General features: G+C 34.0%; 1 pseudogene; it reads right to left on the bottom strand.

The window, feature by feature from the left end:
- Positions 1-13477: 13477 nt before the first annotated feature.
- On the bottom strand, positions 13478-14062 carry LOC116872320 (annotated as a pseudogene).
- Between the last annotated feature and the right edge of the window lie 11819 nt (positions 14063-25881).

The raw sequence follows: 25881 nt of genomic DNA, 5'->3' as shown, positions 1-25881 counted from the left end.
TCAGAATTGAATAGAAGCATAAAAAGCTTATACAGAGAAAGAAATTTTAAGAAATTTATGACCCAGATAAGGTAGAGAATAATAAAAATAACTACTCTCTAATATCATTTTCTCTCTCAGATACACATCTAAATATAGATAGATTTGAAGTATCTGCCTATGTTCTCAGGTAACATGTGTGAACCACATACATTGAATCCCCAAATCTGCATAAGCACAAAACTCTCCACAAGACTCTGTCAGCACATGTCTTTGCCGCAACCTAACAGAAGTCCTCCTCGGTGACAGGCAGGGAAACATTTGAGCACTTTCTAATATGTCCCTAGTAAGGCTGGTCCAGCATTCGCTTCTAGTCTCCACATAATTGACTTCAATAGCCCCAAATCACAGCTAGGATAAGCACCATGCCCTAGATCAAATAATAAATAGAGCACAGTACGTTTCTCAAATAACCCCATCATTACACGCATATTTTCTCAGTCTCCTTCTGAGAAGGTCATTTCTCCCTCTTACAGATCTCAGAGAGGGTGAAAGTACATCCTTATAATAATATTAAGGAGGACATGAAATCAATCTGTATGCACACATACATATTCAGACTTAAGTAACCCTAGTATTTTCTACAAAAACAATGAATGGGAAAGACCTTATAATTGTACAGAATGAGAGCTTATTACTGTGAGTTTCCCTCAATCATTGTAATGCTGGAAATTATCTCCTAACACAGGATCTGGAACATATAAATGAATGGCTGAATAATCAAATCCCAGAAGCCTCTGAACAGCAATTCTTTGTGTGTGTACATATGTGTGTGTGTAATTTGTATTTTTATATATAACTTTATATAGAACACATATATTATTCACATATAGTACATAATATCTCTCATACAAATATCAAAATAGTTTTAATTACAGTTGTGATGTGTGGTTAAAAGGAGAAATACAGGGATATAATACGGAGATCTGAAGATCTAGTTTTGTTTTTTGAGAGAATAACATTTAAGGTGAAAAGCAAAAGAAGACATGAATAGTACTTAACTAACCAAAATAGCATTATATTAAGGAAACTTCAATTTGAAGCAGTTGCATAAATATTAATTTGGTTTTATATATATGTATATACACATGGATATGTGTATGTCTGTCTGTCTGTGTCTGTGTGCATGTCTGTGTATCTCCATACAATGCTGGATGCTATTGAATTTTTCTTCTCTTAATTTAGCAAATATTTTTAAGTCCCTCATATATTTCCTTCCATCATGCAATAAACTACATGAGAGGAATAAAATGAAGACAGATAAGAAGATCCTTAGTCTGAGGAAATTTACAATCTTAAGAGAGCGATGTTAATTTAAATATAAAATAATTTTGACCAGTGCATTGAGGAAAATACTCAGGAATCTGGGAGTGTCTGTAAGAGGACACCTGGCTTCATCTGAAGGGTTTGAAAGGCTTCACAGAGGAAGTGGTATTTGTGTTGAGATCTGAAGAGTAAGTAGGAGTTAACTAGAAAAAGACATAGGAAGTTTCCAATACTTCCGGAATATCAAGGGAAAGAGCCAAGGGGTATAAGGAAATGGCTCTTTTGAAAGCCAGTGTGTTTAAAATGCAAATACAAGGAAAAAACAGATATGAAGTGAAGCTGGAGGGGCAGAAGGAAGCCAAATCATGCTCAGTGCAAGACCTTACATATGAGCTCTTAAACCTGTCCTCTGTCTCTGGATCATGTTCTCACTCCCCTATGATCCAGACCATAGTCAGACATCCCACTGTGCTTAAGGTTTATCTTTTGGTTTGTATGCCTGCTTGTAAAATACATATCTTTTTCTGACTTACGTAGACCTATCATGACAGATTTCTTTCTGTTTCTCACTATTTGCTTTTCACTCTGCACTTTTTAAAACTAATCAACATTGTCACATGTACATCCCATCCACTGCTTTAGCTACTGCATGGTACTCAACACATATGGCATGCATTTCCAGTATTTATCTGTGTACTCCATTAAAGGTGGATACTCCAAAGTCCTTTAACTTTCTGTTACTATAATTAGGATTCATTACATATACACATAAAAGCTCCGTTTTAGATATCTGTGAGATAGTTCTTTAAAATACACGGGGATAAAATATATTCCTGGACGTTAGAATGTGGTAAATTGCAAAAATGACCACAAATGCTTCCCTTTATTTTACTCATGCTTTGTAAATAACTGGTATCATTTAGCCCCTGTGTTGGTACTAGCCTTATGACTTGCTTTGGTCAGTGGGACAGAAACAAATGTGACGCAAGCTAAGACTTTTAAAGCATCAGCACATCAAGGCTCATTCTATTGATGTTTTGGACACTTTGCCATATAGGCAAACCTAAACTAGCCTTATGGATTATGAGCGATAGATAGTGTAGTCACCAGAATCACCCCAGATGGCAGGCAGCAAGCCAACTCACAGAAGCAGAATGAGGATAAATGACCTGCAAGTTGTTGCAGATACATGAGTGAACCCAGTTGAGATTACCAAAAGAGATGCCCGATCAATAAAGTCCAATTATGAACTCAAGATGCTGTTTTGAGCCTTTATTTGGGGTGTTTAAAATTGTTTTTTTTTAATGCAATGATAGATAACTGATACAGAAATGGGTACCTGAAAATAGAGTGCTACTGTAAGAAAAGCCTAAAATATGGGCAGAAGCAAACAAACGAACAAAAAATGTCCTAAGGAAACTGCTATGGTAGACTGAAATAAGGCAATCCATGATACATAGTAGCAGAGCAATTACATCTAACACCTGCAATAACTTGAAAATTAGAAAATGTACCTAATGAACTTGGGCAACTTTGCAAGGTGATTTCTTCACAGAATGTGAAAATGGCAGTTGGATTCTTTCTGCTATTTATGTTAAGGTACAAGAAGAGAAAGAGGAGTCAAAATCAGTGCTTCTTGACCTCAACACTATTGACATTTTGGGGTGATAAGTCTGTGTTGTGGGGGATTGTCTTGTTCCTATTTAGCAGGATCACTGGTGTCTACCCACTAGATGCCAGTCACACCTGCCCCCAGTTATGACACCAACAGTGCCTCCAGACATTGTCAAATGTCCCCTAAGGGGGAAATCACTCCTAATTGAGAACCACTAAGCTAAGTAAAGAACTTTTCAGTTTGTAAGCAGATTTGAGAGAGAATATTGAAGGTCCTACAATTCCTGGATTGAAAAATAAGTGTTTCTTATCTTAAGTCTTACCAGCTAGGAAGCAATTCTCAAGATGAAACAAGTTTGGCATCAAAGATCATATTGGGCATGTATCTAGAAGACCCAAGGATGAGACCTTTGAAAAATTTAAAGTCGTACCTTGCACACACTCTAAGCTATGCAAGAGGATTTCCGAGAGTATTAAGTGTCTTCTACAGATATTCAGCATGGGGAGATCAATCTTGAAAAGAATTGTGAGTGTTTTATTGAATGAAGTAGGCTATATTGTGATATACAGAACTTTTCTTTGATATTAATGTTTATTTTTTTATTTCCATACAAAAACCCAACTCATTTTTTTCAGTTCGACTCTTAATAAATTAATTTGGAGAGAACAGTTATCTAGTATTAAACATTTCATCCCAGAGCATTTAATATCCACATATTTACAGTGATGACGTTTTCTGTATTATTTACTTGAGTTTTAGATTTCTCACTTTAGAGTCTCCTGGGTGGCTCAGTCAGTTAAGCATCTGCCTTTGGCTCAGGTCACAATCCCAGGGTCCTGGGATCAAGCCCCATGTTGAGTTCCTGACTCTGTAGAAAGCCTGCTTCTCCCTCTCGCACTCCTCCTGTTTGTGTTCCCTCTCTTGCCGTCTCTGTCTCTGTAAAATAAATAAATAAAAACTTTTTAAAAATTAAAAAATAAATAAATACATTTCTCACTTTAAGGGGCATCTGGGTGGCTCAGTCAGTTGAGCATCCAAATCTTGGTTTCTGCTCAGGTCATGATTCAGGGTCATTAGATCAAGCCCCATGTCTGGCTCCATGTTCAGCGAGGAGACTGCTTGGGATTTCTCTCTCTCCCTCTTCCTCAGCCCCGCCCCCATGCTGGCACTTGCTTTTCTCCCTCCCTCTCTCTCTAGAATAAATATATCTTTAAGAAAAAATTTCTCACATTAAACCTGTGCTTTATTACTAGATTAATTCCTAGATATTTTGAAATTTTTATACTATAATGAATGGTTTCTTGCTTTTATTGTAGACTAGCTATGGCATAGCATTTATCACACCATGAATTGCATTTGCTTGTTTTTAGAGAAATGCTACTGACTTTTATAATTTGACCTGATATTTCTCAACCTTCCTGAGTTATGTATTTTCACAATTTGCTGATGCTGTTGACTTTTCAAAGTAATGATGATGCTACCTGCCCAAAATGAGAGTTTTTAATCTCTTTCGTTCTGATTCCTATAGTTCTTATGGTTGTTTTGTTTATGTTTGCTTTTGACTTATTGCACTGGCTAAGTCATGCATTCCTCTATTAGTCAGTGGCAGTAATAGTGAGTATTCTGTTTCTGAAATGTAAAGACATTGTTTAATTTTCTTCTCCATTAAGAATACCTTTGTCAAAAGTTTCTGGTATATGGGGCACCTGGGTGGCTCAGTGGGTTAAAGCCTCTGCCTTCAGCTCAAGTCATGATCTCAGGGTCCTGGGATTGAGCCCCACATTGGGCTCTCTGCTCAGCAGGGAGCCTGCTTCCCCCCTCTCTCTGCCTGCCTCTCTGCCTACTTGTGATCTCTCTGTCAAATAAATAAATAAAATCTTAAAAAAGCTTCTCGTATATACTTCTAACACATTAAAAAATCCTTTCTTAGTTTCCTAAAAGTTTTTACATAAATAAGTTATGAATCTTCATAAGCTTTTTATTCTTTATTGATTTACCATACTGTACTATTTTCTATTAATGTGATTTATTTGTGTATATTTTCTAACATTGAACCATTCCTGCATTCCTAGGTGCATTAGTCAGCTCAGCCTGTGTGAGAAAATACAGACTAGGTGACTTAAACAACAGACATTTATTTTCTTACAGTTCTGGGGCCTAAAAGTCTATTACCAAGGTGCCAGCAAATTTGATTTCTGGTAAGAACTCGCTGCCTGGCTTGGATATAGCCATCTTCTCACTGTGTGCTCTCATGGCCTTTCCTCTGTGTATGCTAAGGGTAGCTCTATGATGTCTCCTTCTCCTATTATAAGGAAAGCAATCTTATGAGATTGGGGCCTCACCCTTATGATGTCATTTAATCTTAATTACCTCCCTAAAGGCCCTATTTCCAGATATCATTGCATGGAGGTTCAGGGCTCCAACAAATGAATTGTGAAGGAACACAATTCAGTCCATAATAATAACTAAAACTTATTGGATTGTGCTGTTTTTATTTTTAAGGTAATGGGATCTGATTCACTAATATTTCATTCATATTTGATAAGTTTATTTATAATTTATATATGAAATTGGATTACACTATTCTCTTCTTTTATACTGCATACCTAGTTTTAGATTCAAGATTATCCTTGCCTCATAAAATTTCCTGAGTAATTTTCCTTTTTTTTTTTTTTTCTGGAAAGAAAAATATATGAGGTAGAAATAACTACTACTTGAAGTTTAATGGAATTGAGTAAAAAGAAATCTATGAGCTAAGTGTTTTTATAGAGAGAAATTCCTGAATTTCACTTCAATTTCCTAACATTTGTCTATTTAAATACTATATTTCTTTTTTAATTTTTTTTAAGATTTTATTTATTTATTTGACAGACAGAGATGACAAGTAGGCAGAGAGGCAGGCAGAGAGAGAGGAGGAAGCAGGCTCCCCGCTGAGCAGAGATCCTGATGTGGGGCTCGATCCCAGGACTCTGGGACCATGACCTGAGCTGAAGGCAGAGGCTTTAACCCACTGAGCCACCCAGGTGTCCCAATACTATATTTCTTTTTATACCATTTTGTCAATTTACACATTTTTATTAATTTATCTAATTCAGGCAAATTTATATGTTCTTATATTTATTATTTTTAAAATATATATTTTAATTCAAAAGTCTGTTTTTATTTTAGTATTTCCTTTTAAGTAATCTCTACACCCAACTGGGGGCTGAAGCTCATGACCCTGAGATTAAGAGTCACATGGTCTACCAACTAATCCAGCCAGGTGCCCCTGGTTTAGTGTTTTTGATATGTGTTTTAATTATTTGTGTTCTCTCTTCTGTCTCCCTCTCTCACTCCTTTTCTTTCTCACTATTTATCTCTATAAAATTCAGAAGTTAGAAAATGACGAGTCTCACATTATCTGATGAAAGATGCATATATAAAATATACGAAATGCTTATAAGTCAACAATAAGAAAACAAAAACCAAACTGGAAAAGGGCAAAAGTTCTAACCTTGTATGCTTATTCAATGAATGAATTTAATGAATGACTAGATGAGTGGCTGTATCTTCACTTCTAGTTCTCATATATTGCTTTCTTTTATCATCACCTAAATTCAGTGTAAATAATCTACAAATGACCTGTGAATTATGATGGCAATTGTCATTTTGTCTTAAATATTGACTCTATAGTAAACCAAAACTCCTATTAGAATATAGTAACTATCATAGAAAAGTTAAGAACTAAGGTCTTACAAAATTGAAGAATATGGAATTATATTAGGGAGCATCTCAGTTGAATCTATTCCAGAGCCATGAAGAGAGAATCCTACTATTTTTGAATAATGTTTTGTGTTTGTTTTGTTTTCAATTTTAAAATTTCCAAATTTGTGCTCTGTCTGTAAAATTAAGTTTGATGTATAGAATGTCAGGTAAAGAGATATGCCCATAAAGGTCATTAACATTGAAATGTAGTAGTAAAAATAAATTTTTAGAATTTTTAATTCTTAAAAATCTTAGGTTTGATGAGATATGGAAGGAAAAAAGTTTTCAGATTCAGTAAAGGGAGGATTGGCTTATCCGTAAGGTTCAGGGGAATATTTATATTTTTTTTATTTTATTTATTTATTTATTTATTTATTTTATTTATATATTTTTCCCTTAATAGTGTAATGAAATCATTAATTGGAAGGAAGGGTTTCCATTTAGCCTAATAAATATTTAACATCAAAGGTATAGTAACATTTTGGGGTGAAGCATTATAGTGTAGCACTTAAAACTATCCAATTCTTAATAGATTCAGATTGTTTGTTGTGACTCTGTGATCTGCCACTTTCAAGTGTGACTTTGGGCAATTACCAGTACATTATTTGTCTTAGTTTTATCAACTTTCAGATGGAGAATTATCAGTGCATATCTGTTGTGTTTGTTAAGATGATTAAATGAAATGACATATGCAAAGAATGTAGAATAGAACCTAATACAACATACAATATTGATATTTGATTTTTTTTTATTTTGCAAACAAATCTTTGCAAGGTACTATAACCCAAAAAAATAAGTAAGCTAAATAAAATCAGTCTAAATAGGGAAAAATTATTGATTATGCTGTTTAGGTTACTGGGCACAGATGCAACAAGTGAGGAGAATTGAAATGATTGCTCTTATTTTTTGTGCTGAGAATTTTAGAATGTTTCAGAATTAAATCAAATAAAAACATCCAGTCGCAAGTTCCAATATAATGAATGCGAAAATGTGAAGATATGTGTATTCATTTTGTTCCAGATATCAAAACACGCATTGCTGAAATAACCATTATTTTAAAACAAAATTGGTTTAGGAATATATGGCAAATCATCCCTGAATCTTCATAAGCAGTATCTTAACTAAAAGACTGTTTTTACATCCTCTAGCAATATCAACTTGTGAATCAACCTCATTTTGTCCTCCAAGTCTATTTTTCTTCAAAGAGCTTTTTAAAGCTTGTCTGGATTAATCAGCAAGGAAAAGCAGCATAGATCAATAGACTGTGAGAGACATTCAATAAGTGTTTTAAAGAAATGTTAGTAAAGTCTAAAAAGTCAGTCACTGAAATATCAACATAATTTTGTAGAATATCATTTGTTTTCTACAGACAATTAAAAAAATTTTACCTAGAACCTTAGAACAAGCCTCACCACAATTTATTGAAGATGTAAATCAAATACAATGAGAATTTTAGCCCCTACATATTGTTAAATGCTTGGAATCTTATTCACAGGAATTTAATATTGAAAAGTATATTGAAATTAGAGTGTGTAAGAGGTGGAAATAAAGAATAGAACTGATAAAGAAAAGGAAAAAAATAATAGTATTAAAGGAAAACACGTCATGGGAACAGGAAGAAAAGAAAAGAAATTTTAAAAAAGAAACACTTGGGGGTTGTTTCCATGGAAACTAATCCTCCTCTCCGAATTTTGAAATTGTAAGACTTTTGATGTAAAGACTTTTGAATCAGAAAACAAAACAAACAGGTAGTTAACCTTCAATTATAAGGGATTCTAAAGTTCCTTGGATTCACAAAGAATTCTTATTCTTGATACATAAAACAATTTATCAGGGAGAATGGGCACTATCTCCAGTCCAAACTCCAGTGTCCAAACACATTTAAGTGTCCTCAGTGAGGCCAGCAAAAACATACAAATTCTGTCAAAGGAATACATTGACAGATTTTCTATGAAGTGTTTTCTTTTGTATAGTTAATACGTATTTGAACATAATTTATTATTATTCTATGTTATTTTCTAATTTACTTTTATCTAGCTTGGTAAAAATGTTATCATAAAGGATATAGAACAAAACCTTCACCCATAACATTGCAACTGTAGAAAAGAAGTTTCTATGAGACACCTTGTTTTGTTACATTGGTACAGATATAGATAAAAATTTACATCAGATTCCATGTAGGTGTATTTATGTATGTATGCCCATGCACACGTGTGTGCGCACGTATGTGTGTGTATCTCCAATAGAGGATAAGTTTGATTTCAATTCTTACTTCAGCTAATATTTTTTGTGTCCTTATATTGGATTAGACTATTTACTATATGAAAATAAAATGTCAAAACAAAGTCTTTTTCTAATAAAACATTCTAGGGAAATAGAGGAATATTAACTTAGATGTAAGATAACAAGAATTAGAAGCGCAATAAAGAAATATGCAGAATTTCATGAGCATCTGTAAGAGAATGTATGGCTAGCATGGGGGAATAACAAATCTACAATGAAGAAATTATATTTTATTAGAGATCTGGAGGATTACGAGTTAACAGGCAAGGAAGTGACATGCAGAGGTGAAAAAAACCCAGTGTAAGAACCATAGAAGTTTTGTGTACTGAAAGAAAATCATTTTGGCTAAAATGCAAGTACACAGCAGAAATGGTTATGAAGCGCAATAGGTATGAAGGGATCATACAGTAAGTGGAATTGCCTTCTTTGATAGAATAATTTGTGGAAACCTGACATCTTAAGAACAGTGAGTCTCCTCAGTTTTTGATCCCATACACTTCTCTGTTCATTGAGGTCTTCATCAATCTTTTGATTTTAGCCCATAAAATTTGAAGACATTTTGTCAGAATTAGCCCTAATGATTTTATATGTTGATGCTATTATCAATGGTCTTTTTTATTTTAATTATTTTAATTAATTTAATTTATTTTAATTTCCAGTAGCATTGCTACTATATAAAATTTTTTATAAACCTTATGTTTATATATAGATATTCTATTTTGCAAGTTTGCTAAATGATTTAATTTGTGAGGAGTGATACCTAATATGGATCTTATTTATTCATTTATTTATTTATTTATTTTTAAAGATTTATTTATTTATTTATTTGACAGACAGAGATCACAAGTAGGCAGAGAGGCAGGCGGGGTGGTGGGGGAGGAGGCTCCCCGCTGAACAAAGAGCACTATGTGGGGCTTGATCCCAGGACCCCAGGAGCATGACCTGAGCCAAAGGCAGAGGCTTTAACCCACTGAACCACCCAGGCGCCCCCTTATTTATCCTTTTTAAATTGTATTTTCTTGTGTTTTCTTATGTATTAATCCTAATGCCAGTGATTTATAATAGAATTAATATGATTTGGAGGATCTATAACACCAGAACATCTCCTCACTTCCTTTGGGCAAACCCCCTAAAAGCCAGTCTCTCCAGTTAATGTGAATCTGTGCTTCCTAGCAGGTGTCCTTGTAAGTCACAGCTGGTCCTAGATTTTAGTTAGTGGCCTTACTTATAATCCCCAAGTTTTTTCTCCAAATACAAACTAAGCAGAAAACTAAGCATTTATCCAGAAACCTATTAGAATGCAAATAGCTCTGGAAAATTTCTCACACTCAATTAAAATGGAAAAAAAAAATAGAATCTTAAATCTCAAAGGGAAAAGTTTTGATTGAATTAACTAACAGCTTTATCTTCCTATTCCACTTTGTGGTTTGAAACTTAAAATGTACTGGTATTTTAAATTGTCGCAGAAATTTGACAATGAAATGTCTACTTCATAAAGAAAACAAAACAACTTTTGAGTTTTGATTTTTTTTTTTAAGGAACAACATTAATGACAATTACAACCCAATAAGATTATGACTTACTAGCTATATATGTAATTATTTATTGTGAAACTTAAAGCTTTCAACACATAGACAAAAATCTAAACGCTTTAAAATGTGATTGTTGCAAGATTTCTTACTAACCCAACTCATTGAGAATAATAGAAATGTTCATTATCTAGTACTGAAAGTTAAGGATTCTTTTAAACTCAAGATGCACATGCAACCTATTATTTTACTTTATCATTGTTATTATTTAAAGCTTAATTATAGCAGATCTTGCTGGCAGCATTCTATTATAGGCACAGTTTTTCAGGAGTTTATGACTCAATGGTTTGAATTCACATAAGAGCAAAACAGCACATAAAGTTGCCAGCCTGTACTTAATTTGTTTTCTAAAAAAGGAATTAAATGGGTTAAGATTTTTTTCCAAATAGTACAGAGAATAAATGAATATATAAATTAATACATATTCTTCAAAAATCCATATTTTACTGTCACAGAAAATGAAACAGGTTTATTTTAAAACATGAATATTTTTCTCACTTAAATCTAGTCTTCAGTTGCAATTCTGTGTAACTAAGTTTAAAATTATTGTAATCACTATGATTATTAATAGTAATTTTAAAAATTATATTCTGCACAATATTATACCCTTAACATTTATTTAAAAGGACATTAGGTAGACACTGGTAGAATTACTGTTCATCAGAAATACTTGAGAGCTTTAAAAAAAGGAACATCAAATAGCTGAAAGAAACTTATAATTTTATAAATCAAAACATTAGTTAAATATACTGAGAGTTGTATACAAATTGTTTTTTAAAAATCATGTTTTCTGCTGTGTGAAAAAGTCCCATTTATTGATATAATATTTTATTTTTACTGTGACTTAAAAATGTGACAGAATAATTAAGAAAAATACAGACTTTCATTATTATGATATAGAATGTGGCATAATACATCTGGTTGGGATGCATTACACAGGATAATAATCACTGATGGCATTAGAGGTATTCACTCAGTCCCACAAAATGTCGTTGCTAGGATGGCATTGCAATATAGTCCGTGAAAATCCCTATAAATAAATAAAGACTATTAACACACACACATACACACAAACACACAGAAAAAAAAAAGCTCTGAAAAGATCAACAAAAGTGATAAGGCTTTAGGAAGTCTGACCAGAAAAAAAGAAAAAAAAGGTGGGGGCTAGGGAGGAAAAGCACAATGACAAAGACACTACAGGCAATGCAGACATCAAAAGGATAAAAAGGGAATAATAGTATCTCTGCATATCTGAATTGAATAATTTAGATGAAAAGGACTACTTTCTTGAAAAATGCAAACTAACACAACTCATCCAACATGAAACAGGTAATTTTATGGCCCTGTAACTATTAAGACATTGAAACTATAATTTTAAAAACTCCCTGTAAAGAAATCTGTCTCTGGTGATTCACTGGAGAATTCTATCAGATCTTTTTTGTTTTTTGTTTTCCTTTCCTTTCCTTTTCTCTTTTTTTTTTTCTTTTATTTATTTATTTATTTATTTATTTGACAGAGAGAGAGAGAGAGAGAGAGAGTGAGCACAAGCAGGTAGAGTAGCAGACAGAGGAAAAGGGAGAAGCATGTTCCCCTCTGAGCAAGGAGCTGGATGTGGGGCTCGATCCCAGGACTCTGGGATCATGACCCAAGCCAAAGGCAGTCACCCAACCTACTGAGCCACCCAGGTGCCCCAACTCTACTTTTTTTTCTTTTCTTTTCTTTTCTTTTCTTTTCTTTTCTTTTCTTTTCTTTTCTCTTCTTTTCTTTTCTCTTCTTTCTGAGAGGGAGAGAGAGAGATGAGGAGGGGCAGAGGGAGAGGGAGAGAGAGAATCTTAAGCAGGTTCCACACCTAGTAAGGAGGCCCATTCGATGCTTGATTTCAGAATCCTGAGATCATGACCTGAGCCAAAATCAAGTCAGATGCTTAAATGACTGAGCCACCCAGGGACTCTGAATTCTACAAAATAATTTAAAAGGAATTAAAAATCAATTCTATAGTATTTCTTCTAGAAAACAGAAAAAACAAAAACAAAACCTTTTCCTTACTAAATTTGTAAATCAAATGTTACCCAATTTCAAAACCAGGCAAAGTCAGTACAAAATTCTAGAAGATAAAATAGTAGAAAATCTGAGGATCTAGGACTTGGGGAAGAGTTTTTACATATGGAGTACCTTGGTGGCTCAGTCGGTTAAGCGTATGCCTTCTCGCTCAGGTCATGCTCTCAAGGTCGTGGTTGGAGCCCCATGTAGGGTTCCCTGCTCAGCAAGGAGTCTGCTTCTCCCTCTCACTCTGCTCCATCTTCTCTCTCTTTCTTTCTTTCTCTCTCTCAAATAAATAAATAAAATCTTTTAAAAAAGAGTTTTTACAGATAACACTGAAAGCACAATCAATAAAATAATAATTGATAAATAAGACTTCATCAAAATAAAAATTTAACTGTCTAGAAAACCCAGTGAATGAGGATGAAAAGACTCATAGAGACTGGGAGAAATCAGTTGTGAACCACATAGGCAACAAAAGGAATCACATATATTATATATATAATAATCATGTACTGTATATAGGACTGATAGATATATAGTTATGTATATCTATGTATAGCTCATAAAGAACCCTCAAAATTAAACAATACAAAAATTAAACAAGTCCAAATAGAAAATGGGCAAAAAACATGAAGAAATATTTATTTTTTTCTCCTATGAAATTATACCAAAAACCAAAAATAACAATAAAGAAAACCTATACTATTCCTTCTGTTACTCTTCTTAGCACACTACAATTTACTTCTGAATGGTTTACCTGCCAAATAGTTGGAAAGGATTATTGGCTTAAGAAAAAGCCCCAAATCAATAGAGTTTTTATTGCATCTTTAAAATATTTACAAAAAGTCTGAAAAATCATCCAGCAACTTGCTATTTCTGTAGCTGAACAATTTAGATCTTATTCATCAGCCTTCTGAACTGTTCCTTTTTCAGAAACATAGATACCATCCAAAAACTTTCTGATATCCTTGTTTTTGATTGTTGTAGCTTGCTGAATCAAGGCAGCTGAGTTTGATTCAAGTTCAATGTCATTTCCTTGGCGAAGTAACTCATCATCATTCTGGGCTGGAGATACTGAATAAGCAACACCTGGCCTCATCCAAACCCTGCAGATGTACTTTTCACCCAAGAAATTTTGGATTTCAACAAGAGAACCATTCTCCTGAATAACAACATTGATGTCCCGGGAAGTGAGCGTACACAGACTTCATCTTGTAACAGAAGCCCCGTACAATGCCCTGGATCATGTTCTGTGCATGACTACAGATAGTGAGAACAGTACTCAGTTCTTTCCTAGTTCCCCACCATTTGTGAACTCGGAGCTTCTTCTTTTCTTTCCAAGGAGACTGAGCTCTGTATTGATGTGATCGAACTCCCTTTGAAGGATTCTTATGGGCCCCTTCACGATCACAGCGTATCCTTTCAGAGGGACGTTGACATTTTCTGGAATGCTGACAGTCTGATTGCTGAGAAAGATCTTCATTCTCACAGTAGATGTGGCAAACAGCAACATGAAGGAATATTCCAGTGAAAAGTATATATGCATGGCTAATAAACACAAGATAAGCTTTTCAACATCATTAGCCATCAAAGAAATGCAAATTAAGACAATGTTGAGACATCACTATAAACCTATTAGAACAGCAAACACTTCAAATAAAATGAAACAGGACGATATTAAATGGCACTGAGATTCAGATAAATGAGATCTTGTGCATCGCTGGTGGGATGCATGTAGAATGGTATAGCCACTCTAGAAAACATTTTGACAATTTCTTAAAAGCTAAACATGCACTTGCCATATGACACAGTAAATGGCCTCCTGCATGTTTATCTCTGAGGAATGAAAACATCCATCCACACAGATACTTGTACATAATTGTTCATAGCAGTTTTATTTGCAATAGCCAAAAAGTGAAAACACCAAAATGTCTCTCAGTAGATGAGAAGTTTAAAATAACTGTTGTATATCCAGGAGCACCTGAGGAGCTCAGTAGGTTAAGTGACCGACTCTTGACTTTGGCTCAGGTCATGATCTCAGGGTGGTGAGATGGAGCCCCACATTGGGCTCCACACTCAGCATGGAGTCTGCCTGAGAGTCTCTCTCTCCCTCTGCCTCTGCCCTTCCTCCTGCTCAAGTGCTTCTGTGTCTCAAAATAAAGAAATAAAATATTTTAAAAGTAGATAAATAAGTAGACAATAAAATAAAATAACTATTGGACACCCATACCATGAAATACTATCAACAAATAACAAGGGATTATTTATCAATACATACAGAAACTTGGATGAACCTCAAAGGTATTACGTTGAGTAGAAAAACTTAGTTGTACAAAGATGATTCCATTTATATAACATTCTTGAAATGACAAAACTATAGAGATGAAAAACACATCAGGTCGTTCCAGCTGTTAGGAATGATCAACCGGTTGCTGGTTTGATTATAAAAAAGTATCATTAGGGATATTATTGTGGCATAGAATAGTCCTGTATCTAGATTTGTGCTGTTGGTTACACAAATCTATATATGTGACAAAATGACATGGAATTATACATATACATTGTCTCAATGTGAAATTTCTGTTTTGATATTGTATTATAATTATGTAAAATGTAACCAGTGGGGAAACTGGGTAAAAAGTAAGAGTCTTCGTTGTGTTATCTTTACAACTTCCTTTGAGTATATAATTATTTCCAAAATAAAAATTAAAAAGCAAACAAAAAAGTTAATACAGAAAGAAAAGCAAATAAACCTGCAAAATCCTACACAGCTGGAAATGTAATTGCAGTGCTTTTTCAAAGATATTTTGGAGGTTTACAGCAGCTGAATAATTAGAATTTTTGGATATGTGAACTTCAAAAAGATTATTTTCCTAGCATTGTTTTGGAATTTTATGTAATTATAAATAATTGCAATTATTCTGTCAAATCCTACTATTATTGAAAAAGTATCAGTAGATCTTTAATTATGACTATCACAACTGGAAATGTACCAGTATTCTTTATTACTGATTTTTTTCTATAAATTTAAGCAGATCATAACCAAAATTAAGTCCATGCATTTTCCTTTGGAAAATCAAATCACACTGGCAACAATTTAATCAAATATTTAAAGATTCAACATTTATGTGAAGTCAAATGATCAATAAATCCAAATCAGAGCAACATATCTATAAATATATTGACTCAGGGATTTAAAGTCAAACACACTCAAGACAACACAGATGTCACACTAAAAATGCAACGTGCATCATAAAATGCAGAGGGATTCCTAATATCTGTGAATGTGCATGCACATAGGACCTTCACAACATCGCCAAGTATTGTGTGACAGCTTGTTTTAGCAGAATTCTGAATAAGATCTTTAACTATCTGCTTTTTTTTTTTTAGGAAATGAATACCATATGTCTACAATGCTAACAATTCTCTTAGTAGATTAATAGTACAAGTGACTCGTCCTACTAAAAGTGAAAATCTATGGGATTTTATGCCATCGTCCTACTAAAAGTGAAAGTCTATGGGATTTTATGCTATTGCTTACAACAACTGACTCATTAATTTACATTTCTGTATCTTAGCTGTTCAGAGAAGCATTCTTCTGGCATCTCTCAGGGGCATCCTGTTTTATAATCCTTCATAAGTGGTGGGCTTTCTTATATCTTGGAGGTTTAGATGCTGGTGAGGTCACACAAGTAGAAACTAATCAGAGGGCTTGTTTCACATGGAAGCAAGGCTCTGTCTTCGTTTCACAACCTCTGGTTCTATTGGTCTTTTAAATGCTGACCCAGGAAAGAGATTGGGTATCAAAGATAATAATAATAGTGACAATACAAAGTATAGCTCCTACCACATTCTGTCACTGGACTAAATACTTCATATGTAGGGATCAATTTAATTTCTCAATATCCCTATGATGAAATAATGACTGTTGCAATTTTTTTAATTTTAGAAGTGAGGAAACTAGCAGGACAGAGATACTGACTCTCATCTGCTTTCATAATTACACATTTTAAATAGTATGCACCCATTTTTAATTTTTATTTTAGATTCTTTATTTTTATTTTTATATATTTTATATATTTTTATTATTTTACATTTTTATATTTTTATTTTATTTTATTTAGATTCATTATATTACTTTTTTTGCCATTTAAAACATCAGTCCTTTGTTATATCACAGAACATTTTAGATGAGTCATGTTTTCAGTATTCAGTCAAGTACCTATTGTGTCCTCTCTAACTTTGTGTCAGACTGTGACTTTGGGGTGCTTTGTAGTTTTTAAATCTGAACAATTCATGTGTGATGTCTTCGTAAAAAACTTATGTGAATGCCTGAAACTACCTTGATATAAGAATGAAGTCCAGTAGATACTACATTTGATCTGGTACAAGTTTGTTTGCATATGTAGTCTGAGCATTTTCTCTACTTGGATGTTTCCCTTTCTCTCTTAGTGTGAGCTTAAACTTACTCTTGAGAACAAAGGTGGGGATGGGCGGTGTTGGAGGGTGGGATTTGTTCTATTTACTGCTCTCTGAGACCTATGTATTCTTTGTTTTCTAGCACCAGTAGAAACAATGATGTTTTCAAAAAGAATCTATCCCTGTGTCTGATCAGTGCTCACCCTATCAAACTTTTGTTTGACAGTAATTCTAATAACCTGACTTCATGAAAACCTAATAATTTCATGTAATTATAGACTTTATCTTCTGGATATATATGAACAAATATTCTATCTTAAGAGAAGTCATTTTAATTATGTGGTTAATTTAATATATTAGGTACATTTGTGTGAATTACAGCTCTCAAATATATTTATATAAATATATACATACTTTAAATATCAACGTGATGAATTATGACATATAAATTTATATATATTATTGATCAAAAGTGAAAAAATGTACTGGGGTGACTGGGTGGCCCAGTTGGTTCAGCGTCCAGCTCTTGATTTCAACTCAGGTCTTGATTTCAGGGTCATGAGTTCAAGCCCCGCTCTGGGTTCCACATTGGGCCCAGAGCCTACTTTAAAAAAAAGAAAAAAGGTGAAAAAATGAAGAAAAGTCCTTTAAAATAACTATGACTTAATGTTAAACTTGCTTTCTCCTTCCTACACTGAGAAGGGGGGGAAAATGTTAAGCTTGTAAATTGTTTTCAAATGCTCTGATAGATTATCTGGCATCAATTACATTTATTGTCAGTAATATTTTCTCAGTTTATATGTACAATGTTTATAGAAAAAATCACATTTTATATTAACATTTGTAAAAAAATTAAAAAGCCTACTTCAGTAATGATATAACAAACGTACCTTTATTGAAATAATGATGATGGCATTTTTGGAAATAATTTTGTTAATGGAAGAGTGATTCATTGTTAGTGTGATATTTAAACCTATTGACATCATTAAAAATGGCTTACTAAATTCCCCAGAGCTTTCTAGTGTACTCTTTGGCAGTTACTTAAAAGAAGAGACATCGATGTCTGCCTATTATCTTTGGAGGAAATAGAGAGTACTAATGTGTTCAGGCATATTAGATTTAGTTAAAAGGAAAGAGGACTGGTACAGGTTTTTCATTGTTTTGAAAATTCAACTGACTGAAATCCTACAAGAAAAAAAAAATTCTAAACAGGAGTAAATTGGCAGAATTATTTATAGTTTTTAACAAAGTAAGACACTATAAAGAGGATTAATAAATTATTCTTCTCATTGAATACTTCAAAGAACTATAGTAGGTAAAAATGTAGCCTGTTATGTTTTGCTGGAGTGGGGCTGGGTTGTTAGATCATCAAGTGGAAATTTGATGGGCTGTGTGAGTATTTATGAATTTTCATTTGAAACCTAATAATTAATAAAAACAAAATTTGGGGCACCTTGGTGGCTCAATCAGTTAACTGTCTGCCATTGACTCAGGCCATGATCCCAGGGTTCTGGGATCAAGCCCCCCAGTCATCAGGCTCCCTACTCAGCGGGGAGCCTGCTTCTTCCTCTCCCTCTGCCCCTCCTCCCCATTCATGGGTCTTCTTTCTGTATCCCTCTCTGACTCTCTCAAATAAATAAAATCTTTAAAAAAATTTAAGATTCCCAATAATTATATTAAGCCTCCATTATCATTTATCATTCCAACCCCTTGGCCCTTTCCTTACTCTCTTAATCATGCACAAGTAAACAAACAAAACCTTCGCCAACTCTCTCTCTCTCCACTACACACACACGCACACACATATTCTCTCCCCCTCTCTCCATATATATAATAAACACACACACATATATATAATACTAATATGCATGCTAGATAAATATTTTCTAGTAATATATATTTTAGTAATATATATTTTTTATGTTTAGATATATGTATGTGTGTATACATATCTATATATTTACTGTTATTTTTTAAATTTGGAAAGCATACATAAGATCCACTCAAAAATTAAAATAATTTTTTCCTCAATAAAAAATATGCTTATTTGAATTTCCATCTCTACCCATATTAAGGTATCATTGATCAGAGGATTCTTTTTTATTTTTTTTTAAAGATTTTATTTATTTATTTGACAGATCACAAGTAGGCAGACAGTCAGGCAGAGAGAGAGAGAGAGGGGGAAGCAGGTTCCCTGCCAAGCAGAGAGCCCAATGCAGGACTTGATCCCAGGACCCTGAGATCATGACCTGATCCGAAGGCAGAGGCTTAACTCATTGAGCCACCCAGGCGCCCTGATTAGAAGATTCTTAAACAGCTTAACCACAGGGAAAAAAATCTTTAACAATTTTTACATATTGTACAATCAGCAGTGCTGAACTGTTGTCACTCAGGTGAAATGAGTGGTATGGTTACCTTGACTGCACATGACAAAGCAATTAATAAGATGCAGTATCTATTAACGTGCATGTAAGAAAAATACCTTTCTATAATTTTGAGTTAATTTGTGGTCACTATAACTTAATTTTTGAAAAGAAAAAAAATGCAGGTGTGAATTTTATTAACAATTTATTTTTGCGCAAAATTTCTGTGTGCTTGTAACTGCTTTCCTTGACAGTAGGGACAATTTTGAGCCTATATCTGAGTGCCTATACTCTTCAGGTTTAAAGTGTCATTACATCAAGTAGGGACAGACATTTATTTGCTTCAAAAGTACCAGATAGTTGTATTTGTCTTTCCCTTTCCATCTGTACTAAAACCAGATCACTGAATAATAACAATAAAGTCACAGAAACTAAATAAATAAATAAATTAATTAATTAGTTAAAAAAACAAGGGGGGTGGTGCCTGGGTGGCTCAGTTGGTTAACCGACTGCCTTCGGCTCAGATCATGGTCCCAGGGTCCTGAATTCTAACACTGCATTGGGCTCCCTGCTCAGCAGAGAGCCTGCTTCTCCTTCTCCCTCTGCTATTCCCCCTACTTGCGCTTTCTGGCTCTATCACTCTGTAAAGTAAATAAATGAAAAATCTTAAAAAAATAATAATAAGAGGGAGTTGGGGATACGATTGCAGAAAAGTTAGTAGAACCAGTCGCCCAATTTGACAGCTACTGAACACAAAAAACATAACAGTAGGTTATGCAAAGAACAAGATTTGTGAAAATACTAAATTTATACAAGTGTGTTCACTGTGGTGGGTGAGGCCAATTTATGTGCCGGAATCTCTGCCCATGCCCCTCTCTCTGGGCATCCTTCTGCTGCCTATCAAAATCTGAGGACAACCTCCTAATCACTATAAATGATCACCTGGCTCCCTGCTGAGATCAAAGATGGATTTTCTTGTCAGTTTTCTTTGGAAGAACAATGTACAAAGTAAATATTGCTATGGCTTTATAAATCCAAATGCCTTAGAAATTTCTTCCAAAGTAATACAAAGAAAGGACTAGCATTTATATAGTAATTTCCTTCTCCTTCTTCTTCTTCTTCTTCTTCTTCTTCTTCTTCTTGTTCTTCTTGTTCTTCTTGTTCTTCTTCTTCTTCTTCTTCTTCTTCTTCTTCTCCTTCTCCTTCTTCTTCTTCTCATTATTATTATTATTATTATTATTATTATTATTTTAATCATGAGTATTACCTAAGGGTTTCTAATATAGGAGAACCAAACACATAACAAAATATTTAGAAAAGGGTAAAGTTTCAGGAGATACCAGTAGGAATTATTTAGTCTTGGAAAAGGGATATTTTCTAAAAGTAATTATCTGAAACCTTTCAACACTCTTCTGATTAAAATTTTCTTCAAAATTAATCAAATATTAAAATTATCTTCAAAATCTTCTGAAGCTATTTTCTAGGTCATTATGCATTTACTGAGAGCTTAATTATTTAGATTACATTATCTATAACCATAAAAAATACAGTCTCTGGAAATGTATATTTCACAAAACACATCGTTATAGTAACTTTGTTAACATCACTGCCATTTTATACTAAGAAACAAAACAATCTTATAGTTTTCTTTTCTTCTTTTCCATTATGTTTAGAGTTAATGGTCATTCTCTGAAAGTTTGAAAAATTAGGTTTTATTACAATATGAAAGCAGAAGTCATAGCTATTGCTGTGCATTTAAGATTATATATTTTATAAGACAGACACTTACATTTTGAAATTCATTTCAGTGCCAGCAATTGAATGGAACGTATATCAGTGTTGGTAAGAAAGTAATGCACTGTTCACAGCACATCACAGGAGTCCACAGATGGCCACAAGAAATAGGCTAACCTCCTACTAGTCTCACAATTCTTACTGAAAGTAGAAGGAAATGGATGTATCTTCTCAGTGAACTCATATTTATTCAAAACCATACCAGTTCCTATTATCATTTTCATGACAGAAAGTATATATTTTGTAGCCACCTTCCTCATTTAATATAAATGAGATAAACTGTTCCCCAAAAAATCAAAAGAAAGAAAGAGAAAGAAAGGAAGGACGGAGAGAGGGAGAAAAAGGAGGGAGGGATGGAAGGAGAGAGGAAGGAAAAGGAGGGAGGGAAGGAGGAAAAGGAGAAAGGGAAGGAGAAAAAGAAGGAAGAGATGGAGGGAGGAAGGAAGGGGAAAAATGATGTTTCTGAAAGGGAAGATGTTTAAGTCCTTACTTTTAAAATATGGGTCATTCCAGGTAAAAAAATAAAATGTTCTTGGGAGGGGCTTTGGAACAATTATTCTTTTTATGGAAAAACGTATTTAAATCAGTATTAGGGAAGATAGCCTTATGTAACTGAAAATACTCAGACAAATGTCTTTGTACATTAAAACATAATGCTTTAAGGTTATGGATCAGTGGTAGAAACACAGAGATCACACACTCTGTTTGCTCCAGGCACTGGAAGGAGAGGCTACTACCTATGGTTTGTCTGCTAAGATGCCTTTCTGTCAATATCTGAGTAGAATTCTGTGTGGTGGTTTGGAGCAAAACTAATGTCAGGAGTTAGATTCTCCAGAGACCAACTTGCTCACTCACTCTGCCAGGATTTGAGAAGTTCTGAATCATTTGTACTGACAGGCTCTTGATTTGCCCTTTTCAGGTCTAGGGTCTGTTGTCTTCTTTCGAGGGTTGCCGGATTTTTAATGGTTTTTTTTTTTTTTTTTTTTTTTTAATCCTCCAGGTACCCATGTATATAGTTCTTCGGTTTGTAGGGGTCCCTCACGTGATTAAGGGTGATGCTGTAAGGAGATTATAATGTCGAGTTTGTTAAGAATAAACTGTCTGGTACTGTTTTCTATCCTATTCAAAACTTTAATACTTGAAGTCTCTAAGATGATAGAGTACTTGGAGTACACAATGTTTGTAGCATTTTTTTTTATTATAGAACTCAGAATCATTTTCATAAGTTGAGATATAAAGTTAAAATAAATATGAACTTAAAGGTTGGCTTATACATTAGCTAATAGGAAGAAGATCACAGTAATCATAGGCTTACAGGACACTGCTAATTTTTCTCTTTCTTATTACTTATTTGTTTGTTTGTTTGTTTTGGCCGGGGGCTGTTAGCATTTTTTGCAAAGGACCAAATTGTATATACAATTCTGTGATGGTTCATTACTTGAGAGTCATGTTTGGATGGTTGGAGAAGAAATAAATAAAAAATAGGAGCACCTGGGTGGGTCAGAGGGTTAAGCCTCTTCCTTTGGCTCAGGTAATGATCTCAGGATCCTGGGATGGAACCCCGAGCCCAGTACTGGGCTCTCTGCACAGTGGGGAGCCTGCTTCCCCCTCTCCCTGTGCTTGCCTCTCTGCCTATTTGTGATCTCTAACTCTCTCTGTCAAATAAATAAATAATACCTTTAAAAAAAAAACAAACAAATAAATAAATAATTAAAAAATTTAAAAGGATAACTTTTAACAGTAATTTGTGATACGGAATATGCAATTACTGTCTTTGATCGTTAGGAGTTTGGGATCAGAGGTCAGACAGATAAACATTCACATCTGGCTTCAAGAATAAACAGACCTTAGGGTTCCTGAGTGTCTCAGTCTGTTAAGCTGCTGCCTTCAGCTCTGGTCATGATCCCAGTGGTCCTTGGATCAAGCCCCACATCAGGCTTCACTGCTCAGCTCCTCTGATCCTCCCCTCTGCCCATGCTTTCACACACTATCTCAAATGAATAAATAAAAATCTTTAAACAATAAAAAGAATGAACAGGCCATGTAACAATTGAATATATTATTTCACTGAGTTGACTCATTTATTTATCTATAAATGTATGCTAATGAAGATAAAAATCTCTTTAGGAGTGTTGCGAGATTTGAATTGCACAGTGAAATTCCCCTTAAAATTAATTAATTCCCCTTAAAATTTAGCTGCTGTTACTATTCAGCGTCATGCCTTTCTCATCATCATCATTATTATTGATTGACTTGTTCATCTTTTTCTCCACTATATGATCACAAATAGTAACTTGCCCAGAAAAGTTTCTCCGTATTTGCTAATCAAGTTGAGTTAAATATAACCATTGATTTTATTTTGTATTACTTTAAGATCAAGTTATCCCTATCCCTATCTAATACTGAGCACATTGGTAAATATCGGTTTTTGAGAGACTACTGTTTAGGGCTGACTGACAAAAATGGCTCCGTCTGTGCTGGGCCTATAGCCATTGGATAAGAACTGTCTTTACAAGAAACTTTGGATACCAGTGTTAAGAACCCACAAGACCTGAGTAATATAGGCGAAGAATACACAGAATGTTCACTATTTCCCACGGGATTTCGATTTAACTGGGAAAACTGTAATTATTATTTTTATAAAGAAAGTGGCAAAAGCATATAATCTTAGCCCTAAATCTGATGAAACAAGTTTTGGAAAAGGAAAACAGATCCACTATACTTGGAGGAAAATCCGGTTTCTCTTTTGGAAGATAAAGTGGTCTAAATGGGACCTAGAGAGTAGAATGCTTAATGCACCCTAATCACTTTATGGCACTGTATGGAAAGTGAAGTAACTAGTTCCAGCTTGTGATTTATTACATATGAGATATTGAATAACATTCTTAATCTCTTAGAGCTTTTAGTATTTTTAGCTATAAGATGAGGGTAACCGCATTTGACCTTCCTCAATCACTGGAATCAAATGACAGATTGTCAAAACTGAGATCAGTATGTAAAAGTATATAATGTACTATATATAATAGGTGCTCTAATTATAGCAGATATGTTCTTAACAGTTTAATAACTCAAAATTTTAATAATAGTATATATACAAACAATGAATACTGTTATGCTGAAAATAAAAAAAATGATTAAAAAAAGAAAAAAATAGTATATATACACTGTGAAGTGTATTTATATATAAGATAAATTATATATATCAATATATATGCACGTTTTGTGTATATATACACATATATGTGCACTATGATGAATAATATATGTATTATATACACATTGCATATGTATAATATATACATAGATGGTTATGCACATTATATATGTATACTATATAATAGAGATACATATATTATAGACTTATGTATACATTATACTCACTACATATATGTAATAGATTTACCCTACTCACATCCACCTATGCCCCTTAATTTCCATGTTTGTTTGTTTAGTTGAATGCTGTTAGATGCAGCAATTTGCTTCCTTAGGTCACCCCATTTTATTCCTTGGTTTGGTGAGTTTAAGGTTTCTCTACATTTTCTAGTAAGGAAGAAAACAGAGCCCTTTTTAAAAACAACCATGAAATTAAGGGGTCATCCACTAAACTACTGTCCTAATTCCCAGCTATCCTATCAGCAGACTAAATCTTGATTTTAAACCAGAAAAACCCACTCTCAAATACATGTGACTTTTCCCAAGAATGCAGATGAAACTTTTAAGTTCTCTTTGTTCAGGTATCAGGTGTTACTTTATCATAACCAGGCTTTGAAATTTAAAAACATTGACATTAATTTCAAACCCCCATGTCTCTATAAATCAACACCTTTGCTTTCAAAGTTCTATTCTATATTAAGATTCCAAACATTTGACTTCTTTGTACTTTCTGGGTTCTTTAATCTCCTCTTTCCTAAGGTAAACGAATTATGCCTCTGAGGTGATGAATATCATTGATTCTTTGTAGAAACGAAGGCTACAACAGCAATATATTAGTTTGCTAGGGCTTCCATAACAAAGTACCACAAATTGGGTGACTTAAACAACATAAATGTGTTGTTTCAGTTTCGGAGGCTAGCAGCCCAAGACCAAGGTGTTGGCAGTGTCGGTTTCTTTCCGAGGGCTTCAAGGGAGAATCTATTCCATGACTCTCTCCTGGCTACTGGTGGTATGCTGGCCATCTTTGACATTCCCATGTGCATCACCCCAGTCTCCATCTTCATGTTCATATGGCATTAGCCTTATGTCTGTGGCTGTGTCCAAATTTCCACTTTTTATAAGTACACTGGTCATGTTGGATTAGGGGCTTGCCCTTCTCCAGGATGACCTCATCTTAACTTAGTTAATGACATCTGCAATGACCATACTTCCCAATAAGGAGACATTATGAGGCACTGAGAGTTAGGACTTCAACATATGAAAGGAGGGGGATGTACAATTCAACTCATAACAGGCCATAAGGACAAAGGATAAAAACTCTCTTAGTTAATACATCTACATTCTGCAGTGAGTGATCATTAATAGTTTATTCACTACAGTGTCCCTTCACCAATACAGGCCATGTAGTTCTTTGCAATCTAATCTATAGCAAAAATGCTGGTTTTTACCTGTTGTATCCTCTTATACACCAAAGGAAAGGGTGCTTATATGTGTCTTTTAGTGAGGAAGCTGCATTTAATCACATATATTTCTATTAGGAAGAAAGATCATAATAAAAATATAAGCAATAAAG

Source organism: Lontra canadensis, unplaced genomic scaffold (genome assembly GCF_010015895.1).
Source record: "Lontra canadensis isolate GAN:19392208 unplaced genomic scaffold, GSC_riverotter_1.0 scaffold2, whole genome shotgun sequence".
Lineage (NCBI taxonomy): Eukaryota > Metazoa > Chordata > Mammalia > Carnivora > Mustelidae > Lontra > Lontra canadensis.
This window is presented reverse-complemented; position numbering and strand designations above follow the sequence as displayed.